The following is an 11,805-nucleotide window of genomic DNA, read 5'->3' as shown; positions in this document are numbered from 1 at the left end:
AAGAAGATACAACAATAGAAGAAACTGAAGACGAAGGAGAGAAGAAAGAAATGGGGGCAAGGAAGAAGATAGTCAAACAGAACTAGGGGATATTGATAGAAGGAACGGATAAGGGATGAAAGCCGTCTTTCACTGAGTGATGAGGATGTTCTCACATCACACGCTACTTACCCAGGATTCATAGCGTGAGATGAGTTCCCAGCATCCCTTTCATCTCCACAACATCCAGTAGTGGTCCATCAGAAAAGAGCCCGGGGAGACACTCAGCCGCAGACAGTCACAGATGTGGACACACGGAAAAACACACACACACACACACACACACACGCATGCACGCACGCACGCACGCACACACACACACACACACACACACACACACACACACACGCACGCACGCACGCACGCACGCACGCACGCACGCACGCACGCACGCACGCACGCACACACACACACACACACACACACACACACACACACACACACACACACACACACACTAAAAACAATTATTGACACACATTTTTAACATTTTCCTCAGATTCCTGTGCAACTAAATGAAATTGATAGGTATGCTCACACAAACACACACACACACACACACAAAAGTAAAAACAGACACTACAAACCGTATCCGCGGTGATCACAGAAGCCACTTGTTGCCATGGTGTTTGATCTCTCAGTTGGCATGGTTGCCTGATGACTCTGTCAGTCTTACAAGAGTGAGGTGGGAAAGAAAAAAAAAGAAAACACTGTATGTTGTGAGTTAGCTAATACGAATCGAAAATCGGTAAAAAACGGAATCGGAATCAGAATCGTTAATATTCAAACGATGCCCAACCCTACTCACGTCTGTGTGCTAAATGGCTAAATAACTCTCTAGCCAGCAGCCTAGCTCTTTCCAACGGTGACATCAACCTACCACCGCCTCTAAAGCCTACTAATAATACGTTATATCTCATCTGTTTAATCCGTGAAGTTGCCAGGCAACCAGCGGAGTCTCCAATAAGTTACTATGTTACCTTTTTATTATTTTGTGATATAACGTGTTTATTAGGGAACTTTAGTGATTTTTTTTTAACCTTCAGACAGAGCCAGGCTAGCTGTTTCCCTGGGTTTCCAGTCTTTGTGCTATGCTAAGCTAACCATCTTCTAGCTGTGGCTTCATATTCAACGGACACTTAAGAGAGCAGTGCTGATCTTATCTAATAACTCTGCCAATAAGCGAGAAAAAAAATGCATTTCTTGGGAATATCAAACATTTCTTTTAAGAATTAAAGTTTGTTTACTTCTTTCCCTCACACTTCTCCATCCTTACCGTCATCTCTCTATCTTCCTTTGTAGCTAAATAAATTACACATATCATTTATATATCATTCATCAAGGGATATACTGTCATATTTGCACAGAAAGCAAAAAACCAATTTCCTGTTGTGTTCATTCTCTCTGTTTGAGAGGACACAGATTTCCCCTGTGTTCATTTCCCAACAGAGTCTGTGTGTGTGTGTGTGTGTGTGTGTGTGTGTGTGTGTGTGTGTGTGTGTGTGTGTGTGTGTGTGTGTGTGTGTGTGTTCGTGCGTGCGCGCATGCATGCATGTGTGTTTTTACAGATTGTAACTACACTCATGGCTGCCCCAGTGAGAGAACGTCAGATGTCTCTCCATCTCTCCTCCGCTATCTCTCGCTCGGTGCATCTGTCCCTTCAGCCCTCGATCTCGTCTTCTCACAATGATCCACCCGGGTGAGATGTGGAGAAACAAGGTGAGAAGAGTAAAACAGTAAAATGACATAGAGGAGAAGCCAGGCTGAGGATGAGAGAGGAGAACAGGGGAAGATGGAGGGGTAAGTGAAGGGGAGAATAGGAGATAGAGATGAGAGAGAAACAATCGAAGCTTTGCACACACTCCTAGACATGGTGTGGAGGCCAGCGGTCTGTGAAAGTGTTAAAGTCACATCTGAGTGAAAGCTCAGCAGGACGAAAAAGCAGCAGCATCATAAAATAAACAGAAAGAAAGATAGAAAAAGGGTAAAAGAACGAGAACGTAAGTTGTTTTGAAATGCTAATTTGTGAACAGTTCACTTTTATTGTGGAAAAGTTATCACCAAAGATCTACTGTGTAAAAGTGAGTTTTGGGCGCAACCTGGTTTTGTTCCTTCTTCTTTTTGTGAATGTGCAGCATTGATGTTTTGCTCCCACCTACTGTTGCATGTCTTCAGTCTACATGTTTGAATGTCTATTGAATGTTGAAAGTCAATTGGCCTACTTATATTGATGTCGACATTTTCTTATGGAGGAGAAGATCATTTGCTCTCGTCTCTTGTGGACATTTATAGCATTACCTTTATATAAAACAAAGTCGGCTGGCCAGTGCACAAGACGTTTACTGGTGTGAAGTGATAGGTTGGATATTTCAGCCTACATGTTTCAAATGTATTTTATATCTTGTATGTAGGGTACTACACAAGAAGGTTAGTCTGGGGACAACCTTCGCCCACAGGAATGTGTAGAATCTATTATGAGTTTGGGTACAATTTTCACACAGAGGAATTGGAGCCAGGAATGTGGGAATCTATTAGAAGCACGTGCCATAAAAGGTGTAGTTTAAGAGTAGACTGTTGCACTGAAATAGATAACTTGAAGCGTGTGAGGACAAAAAGTATAAAGGAGGAGTTATTCTGATGTTCGTAGAGACACTATGGGTACATGCTCTTAGGAGGGTGTACACATGGTTATCTTCCTTTCTAAGAGAAACCTTGGCATATACATTTGGTGCATGTCAACTGTTCTCTCTTTCATGAAAGTATGTTTGTTTGTTGTGTGAATAAAGCTGCATTAGTCTGAATTCATTGTACTCAGCATTTGTTCAGTCTCCATCTCCTTTCCAGACATTTCCCAGATATCATAAAGGAGGACAGGTACAGACAGAAAAAGAGAAAATCAAGAATAAAGCTGTCATCATCAAGAAGACAAGAGATGGCATGATCGAACATGCAGGCATTAGTCTTGCGGTGACCACAAGCATGGGTAAGAAGATGCACAAAATGTCCAAGATCATGGCTTTTTTTAAAGGTGTTCAATTATATATCCCTTTGGATAAAACTAGTGTTAACAAGGATGTCCTCTGGGTTCCTACTCTCAAACGCAAAGACAAGCAGGAGACCAAGAAGTATGAGGAGATGTACCAGCTCAGATTCTAAATTCACTTAGTTTCATAAGAGTGAGGAAAAAACTTTAAGGGTATTTGAAAAATTGTTACATTATTTTGGTTAATTTGAAGGTAGCCATGAAATTGAAAGAAAAAAAACACATCATTCTGCAGCTCCTCAGTATTTAAACATTTAAACATTTGTCTTATCCTGAAAGTGCATGTGGACCAAATGGAGGGGGGAAGGAGAGCATAAGAGAGTTGACTGGTGCTTTGAAGAGTTCCTGCTGTTGTGCCTGGAGGTGACTTTGCTGTGTGTGTGTGTGTGTGTGTGTGTGTGTGTGTGTGTGTGTGTGTGTGTGTGTGTGTGTGTGTGTGTGTGCGTGCGTGCGTGCGTGTGCGTGTGCGTGTGCGTGTGCGCACATGCGTGTGGGGGGGTTTGGTGTCAGATCACTACTGGGATAGATAGCTGACAAGTCAAATGAGGCTATGTCCATCCTCTGCTCTCCTCTCCTTTTCTACTTGCTTTTTCTCTTTCTTTCTCTCTCTCTCTCTTTCCCTCAGTTAGCTCTCTCAGCTGTGTGACAGATAATTGACATATTATCAGCCAATGACCTTGTGTCTAAGGCAATTCACCACCAATTAAAAATTGGGCCATTTCCTTGTCAACCCTACATAATGGAAATTCATACGGTCCACAATCTAAATGAGCAAGCCACACATACTCACACATATGCATGCAAACATGCAAACACACACCTGCACACTCACACACAAAAGGTAATTTCACTATACATTAAGCCAGGCATGTCAAATAAAAAAAGAGCGAATGGCTTGTAAGAACCAATGACGTACATAGAGAGGTCAGCGAGTGTGTGTCTGTGTGTGTGTGTGTGTGTGTGTGTGTGTGTGTGTGTGTGTGTGTGTCTGTCTGTCTGTGTGTGTGTGTGTGTGTGTGTGTGTGTGTGTGTGTGTGTGTGTGTGTGTGTGTGTGTGTGTGTGTGTGGTTAACCTTGAAGGACAGTAGAAGGGTATCCAACTAACTTCTTAACTCGCTCAATCACAAAGAGAAGAGAGCAGTGTGGCTGCAGACCGACAGAGAGAATGAGAAAGATGGAGCGAGACAGACGGCGAGTGACAGAGAGAGAGAAATAGTGACAGAGACGAAGGATGACACAGAGAGACAGATTGAAAGAGGTTAAAGATTCAGATAGACGGTGAGGGAGTGGGGCAAAGAGGAATGGAGGGAGAAATGAAAAAGAAGAGTGTGGGAGACTGTGGGAGACTGAAGGAAAGAAAGAAGGAGGAAGGCACTCCACAAGGAAGGAAGAAAGGGTTATTGTACAGGGGATTTTAAACAAAATTCAAAGTCAAACAGGTAGGAAGAAGGGAAGGAGCGCAGAACAGAAGGGCGTACGATAAGAAGAAAGTAGAGAAAGAAAGGATGAAACAAAGAACAAACAATTGGAGGAGCGGAGGACAAAGGAAAGGAAAGTAGGATAGAAACAACACTGGAAGGAAAAGAAAGAAGGAAGGAAGGCCAGAACCATGAACCATTGTGGAATCATGGTTAAAAAAGACATTTATGGACAGCCAGAATGCCGCCTACCTACAGAGGCCGCGGGTTACTGTCACCACTGAAGAAGAAGGTGTGATTGAAAAAAGAAGCTTTAGTAATGAGTTGAGTCATGGCAGTAGTGCGGACCACTGGTTCCTGTGTGTGTATGCAGCACTGCTGGGCCACAAAAGATGCATGAAGAAATAAAAGTTTTTATGGGGAAATGTGGTTGGGAAACTGTCTTTGTGAGTGATCTATGAGCTCACACACAATATATTCCATATTCTGCCAACCTGTTGCCATTGTAGTGAATCCTCAGCTGAAGACAAATTAGCATTTAAATGAGGCAAGTTATTTTCCTTTTAACGCCCGCTCTAAATTACCAACGCAATAGCTTTGATTGAGATGAGGGGAGGGAGACTGGTGGCTTTTTTAGTGTTATTGACCCAGAAAAGGTTGAGTGAACACGCTCGCTCTTTTCAGCGACACCCCACCCTGCATTTAACTCACAAAGTTACACTCACTCACAGCTGAGAGCTTCTGCTTAGTAGCCTACAACCAGAACCTCCATTGTTTGGCACCGGACAGCTTGACTGATGCAAGCTGTGTTGCCTGAAGGACCCCTCCAATGATTCCCAGCCTTATCTCTACAGTGTACATCTCACAGAGAGATTCTTTAATGCACCTGTACACTGCACAGACTCTCTGTATCTTGTAGGAAGGCTCTGTTCACATCCTAAAATATTTCACTGGATGATGCAGTCCTGGGCTAATAACCTGCAAGACATGACAAAAGACAAAATGACTTGAAAAGACAGATAAAGCCAGAAATGTTACATATTCCACTATTGACCTTTTGTCTATATAATAACTTCACAAATGTTTTATTTGACCGTTTTTTTTTTTTTTTTTTTTCATTATTGCTCCTCTTATACAAAAATGTCCAACATGCATCTGAATGCCGCAATATTTGGTGGAGCAATTTGGTCGCATGCTCTGTGCAATACAGTGAGGGTGTCTCTGTCATCTTAGCAGAACACAGGTAGAATGTACCAATTAGCGAATGACTATGATTAACACACCTACAGTATATTATGTTGGTGGTCAGTCTAATGCAGGCAGCAAAACAACCAGTTTAATCTTTTGAAGCTTACATGGGTTACTGCACCCATGATACAGTTCGACTAGAGGCTGCTCATACTAGAGGGAAGAAGTTATCTACCTATGTACAGGGTTGGTGCTCCCCAGCTGCTATGACTAACCTTTGCTCCACCACCTCAGATTTAATCAAAGTGCAGCAGCAGGCAGGCACATACAGTATATAGGGTCTTTGTAGTTCAGTGCCACAAACATGACCCAACTTATAACCTAACTACCTATAACTAAAAACTACAATGCTGATTCTCACTTGTGTCTTTTTTTAAATCTGAAGCACCTTTAAAGCTTTAGTGCGTAGCTTTTTGATACCTTCCTCCACAGTGCTGCGGAGGAGGGTCTGGCTAGTCCCCACAGCATGGGAGAAAAACATAGGTAACGGAAATCTGGCCAAAAATAAGGACATACGGCGGATTTTACGGGGCAATCCTGGAAGTGGAAGGTTGTGTCCTCCTTGGCTACTAGCGACTGTGTGGAGGAGGGGTGGGGGGTGGGGGCTGTGTGCGATCGCAGAAGACTGTATCATGTGGATGCGCCAACCGTTTTGTTGTCATTACTTCGAATTCCTCATGGGGGTGACAGAAACTACGCACTATAGCTTTAACTTGACTGTTATTAAATTTCTTGGTGATTTCTGTGATTGCTTCTTTGCTGCAGAGCTCAGGTCACTCCCCCAGATAATTTCATTAAGTCCTTCCCAAAACAGAATGACTATAATACTATGATAATATACTGTATATCATATCCAAATAGTTTTTTGTTTTAACATTTAATGTTACCTGTTGCACCTTTAATTCTAATCATGTTTTTTTACTTTTAAGTACAATGACACCTGCATCCTCACATGTTTTGAATCTGGATGCAATAACTAAATATTATTCAGTATTTGACTGCAATGGTTTGGTTCAGAAAAAGAGAAAGGAAAGGTGAAATGAAAAGGCAATTTATTCAAATAAAGGGAGCAGGTCAGAGGGGCTCTCCCGACAGGAGAGCAAAAGGTTTCGGGTTAATACTCCAAGACTGGCAATTGAAAATGTGTGGACAGGGACACATTCTTTCTATCTGGGAGGTCATTTGGAAATAGAGTGCTGAGTAGCCTTCTCTCTGCCCCTGACTAGAAGGCTGTCTTTTTTCTCGCTCTCGATTTCTCTCCTCTGCGCCCCTGACTGAGAAACTCCATAAAGAGTGATGGATGTTGATGGAGACACACGGAGAGGTGATTATGGATCATCGCAGAGTATCAAGGAAGGACGGAGACAGACAGACAGACAGACAGACAGATGAAATGGAGAAAGAGAGAGACGATTGCAGCTTTAGAATGACATAGTTGAAGCCATCGGCTTTTGTGTAGATGGAGCTGTTGCGCCACTGAGTGGTGAAATGTTTAACTACTGTCACCAAGGTTATAAAATATATGAAATAGTTAAGAATAAATCTCAAACAAAAAATGTGTTGTAACTATGATTTTTACATGAAAAACATTGCTACATTGCTAGTTGCTGCTTGTTGATATGGGGCTAATTCTAAAAAACAATATACTATAACTAATAACTATATACTATTAGGCTGTTTAATCTGTAACAAATGGGTTTCAATGGGTAAATTGATTATGTTTTTTTATCTAAAATCTTTATCTGAAACTACAGCTGTCAAACAAAAGTAGTAGATTCAAAAGTGCAATATTTCCCACTTAAAAATGTGAAGTAGCAGAAAATGGAAATACTCACTGTATTGAAGAATATCTATTAGCATAAAAGCAAAAAGTGACATTAACAGACGACTTTTTATGAATAAAAGTAAGAGGAGAAAGGATTTAAAAGACACTGACTGTAACATTTCTAGACTGGGTGTTTCAGAGGTGGGAGGCCCTTAGAAAAAAACGTCCGGTCACCTTTCATTTTGAGGATCTCCGCCTGCTCGCTGGCTGACAGGGGACCAAAAACTCAGTAATTTAGCTAATATATGAGACTCAGGTTTCCTGAGGGAAGAGAACAAGTACATCACTGGTATGGGATAGGCTGAAACCTTTTAATCACATCTGACAAGTGAATGGACGTGGAATACATTATGGGAAAGTTCTGCCCTTCTCTTGGTCATATATCTAAAATGATGCCATTTTTTCTTTGCATTTCTCTTTTCTGGACTGTTCTTGGCATGCTGCTCCGCCCAAAGGCTCAGACACACTCGCTGAGTGTTTCATTAATTTGGAAGGTTTGGTAATGCAGATCCCTCTTATTCATGCACTCTTTTTGGTTTGGGTTTCAATCATAACAATAATGGATTTAAGTCCTCAAAATGAAACTCAAAACTTAGTTTTACTTACTCAAAATATTAGACTGCATGATAAACAAGAACATCTAATCACATTTTTTTAAGAATTAGTGATTTTTAAAAAGACTCCAAAAAGTACAAGTAAACAAAAATACAACTTTGTGACAGTTATTGAAAGTAAATGTAATTCGTTACTTCCACCCCTGATTATTATACACGATTTTATTAGATTCCTACTGATGCATTAATGTGTAAATTAACTGCTTTACAGTTAGCTAGTTTAATCCAGTGGTTACAGGGTTCGGCCTCCTCACAGAGTCACAAGATCAGTCTGAGAGGTCATGAGATAATGAATGGGGTGTGAAAGAAGAAAGGACAAAGTTCTGCTACACAAACGTCGAATCTTATTCTTTTCTTTTTTTACTTTTGACTGAATCTTCACTTTCATGTAAAATATTGGATATTGTTTTACCTTTTTTCAGGCCTCTGGCGGGAAAGGAGTTATCGAGGGCAGGTTGACCTGGCTGGGTCTGAAATGACAAGACAGTGAGTGATATGGAAAACCTGGCAGAAAGAGTGAATGACTGAATGTGAGTTAAGGAGGAATTGTGAAACTGCGTACAACTCAAAGACATCTAAAATGTGACAAGGGGCCTAAAGTAGACTATTGAATCTTACATGTAATATTAAAGTAACAAAACAAGTAATAAGTATATCTGTCTAATAAATGTATTGTATGAAAAGTACAATATTTCCCTCAGAAATGTAGTAGAGTAGAATTATAAAGTAAATACTCAAAGTGCAAGAGTACCTCAAAATTGAACTTAAGTGCAGCCCTTAAGTAAATGTACTTAGTTACTTTCCATCGCTAAAGATCCCGATTTAGGATGATGTGAAAAACAGATAAAGGGTACATCAAATTCAAATTCAGCTCATAATATAATCAAAGTCCAAATAAAGCAGAACAAACAAGAAAAAAGAAAGGAAAAAAGACCATACACTTCAAGGTTAGTTGTATCCTTTAGAATGATAATCATAAAAAAATATCTACATTTTTCCTGATATTTCTTCTTCTTCCTTGCAATTTCATCCTCACCTTTAGTTTTTGTAGTATGTCCAACTGCTGTCATAGTACAGTCCTTTTTTTGACGACACCCAAAAGGGTCGTAGGCCATCTGACAGACAGGAAGCAAGCGATGAGGGGTCCCCTGTGTTCACGGAGTAGAGTACTGGACAGAGTCTCTCTCAGTGATACAGCAAAGACACGCCTGATACAAGAAGTCTAATAATATCCACCCGCAGATTTATGAAGTGATGTTCAGTTGGGAAATTTGCCCACAGAGCACTTTCAGGATGATGGTGCTGCTGAATGTATATTCCACATATAATATCCTGATGGCAGAGTCATTGGGGTTACAGGAGTTCTTGGACAAATTATAAGACCATGTTAACACAGCGGACACTTTAACCCGTAGGCCAACTGCAGGTGGTCAAGGAGTAAGAATGTAATACATGTGAGATAAGAAAAACACTGAGAGATAGAAGGACTCCATGAAGATTGAGGTCAGTGCCACTGGCCTGAACTAACAGAGGCTGGTGAGCTTGACATTCTGCAGCACAGGAGTGATTAAAGTAGGTTGGGATGTCTTTTAGGGACAGGGTCTGGTTAAATTTCACTGATTAAATGTCACAGTGACCGTTGTAGATTTGGGCTGTTTCATAGTATTAAGAATATTTTTATAGGTAGTAGCATCGACATAAAAAAATTCAATTGTGCACTTTTATATCTGTTACATGCCCTAAGGTTATGTGGGATAAATTGGTATTTGCTATTAAATCATTCTATCCTCAGGCAACTACAACCCTCCGTGAGCTTGTATTGACAAGGCTATTATCTTCGCTGTTTATTCTTATATGTGGAAGATATCATTCACAAAGAATAGTACTTTTATAACCTGTGCTTTTAATAAGTGTTCCCTACAATGTCATGAGCGAGATCAGTTATTTCTGCATGATAATAAGCCCACAGTCCTATTAATTAACAGGCCATGGCTCAGTTTATATGTGGTTGATTGGGCCGGTTGAGTTGGATTGGTTTTAGCTGGTAAATACCCAGGTGGACAACAACAGTGTGGGAAGCTGAAAAACCAAAGCTGGATGAGCTTTGCTTGCATTAGAAATTAATGGTATAATAATTGAAACTGAAATACTGCGAATGAATCATTATCAGTGATGACAACCAACACACTGATTTACATACAATGCCTACACATGGTTAGTGAAGAGTAGGCTTTAAATAGATATGATATATATGGAGAGAAACATTTTATCTTTTTTCCACAACAGGCATTTAAAACCATAGCCAGCACTCTCTAAAATATGTTAGCTTATTCAATTTCAAACTAATATGATTATTTTCTGAATTAATAAAACTATTTTCTGAACTGAAGTTCAATTGGCCAGTGGACAAAAAATGTTAAGTTAAAAAATACTGTAAAGTTTTTAGCCTATTCATTTACTAAATAAAATGTTGGTAAGCATTGTTCAAACACAAATTGATCCAAAGGTAACTGAAGGGAATAACCATGTTTTTGTCCATAACCTTATTTTGCTTGCTAGTAATAACTTATTGTTATTGCTGCCTATCTGGACCAGGATATTCTTGAAAAAGATAATTTTAATTTTTTTAAGCTTTTCTGGGTTAAAAAACGTTAAATACATACAATGGCCTGGTTTTGGTGAAAATGAGTACCATTGGGAGTTATAAGAGATATTTTAGCTTGTCAGTGTTGCACACTCGGTTGTTTACACACACACACAGGCAAACAAACTCGTTGGCCAGCCATCATTGTACAGTGGTTAGTACTCTCCGTTGTGGCCGTAGCAATTCCGGTTCAAATCCGGGTCACAGCAGTCAATTTTGACACATGGAGAAAGAGAAACGGGAAGACGTTGACCTTTGACCTGTCACCAACTTGACCCTGGCTTCAATGTCTGTCTAGAACCCGGATGCTTTGACAAAGAAAAAAGGAGCCAAAAGAACAAATGATTATAATAAATTAGACCATTGTGGGAGAAACAAAATATCTACTGTTTATGAGTCCTGTAGTTTAATGCATTTCTTATTTATAAACAACATACCAGACTGAGTGGAATCCATGTTTTCTTAGAACTTTATATATTTATAAAGGATAGTTGGTAAACCTTTCAGCAAATGTAGAAATATTTTTGCCTGGCCTGAACTCACAGAGGCTAGTGACCTTCTTAAGCACATCAGTGACTACAGTAGGTCAGGATGGTCAAACAGTGTCTGCTTAAATGTCACTGATTAAATGTCACCGTAACTGTTGTAGGTTTGGGCTGCTCATAGTATATTTCACAGGTAGAGAAAAGGCATAGAAAATCACTTTTGGACATTTATGTCTGTAGCCTAGCAGCGCTGACCCAGCCACTATAACCTCACCAGGGTCAGGTGGGAGAAGCTGTTTGTTAAATAATTTTAGCACGAGGCAAGTAGAAGGTTCGTGAGATAGGGAGACTATCCGTGCTAAATTTGGTGGCTAGCCGTGATTGTATAGTGGTTAGTACTCTGCGTTGTGGCCGAAGCAACCTCGGTTCGAATCCGGGTCACGGCAGTCAATTTTAAATAGGACGTGCACACACAAACAGCTGGAATTA

At 40.3% G+C, this 11,805-nt stretch overlaps 1 non-coding gene across 1 annotated transcript; it reads left to right on the top strand.

Annotated features, from left to right (window-relative positions):
• Positions 1 to 11,690: 11,690 nt before the first annotated feature.
• Positions 11,691 to 11,762, top strand: trnah-gug (transfer RNA histidin (anticodon GUG)). The gene has a single exon. It is a non-coding gene; the product is annotated as a tRNA-His (tRNA).
• Positions 11,763 to 11,805: the final 43 nt, after the last annotated feature.

This window comes from Perca flavescens, chromosome 14 (assembly GCF_004354835.1).
Source record: "Perca flavescens isolate YP-PL-M2 chromosome 14, PFLA_1.0, whole genome shotgun sequence".
Taxonomy (NCBI): Eukaryota; Metazoa; Chordata; class Actinopteri; order Perciformes; family Percidae; genus Perca; species Perca flavescens.
Note: the sequence above shows the minus strand (reverse complement) of the source record. Positions and strands in the feature narration are given on the sequence as shown.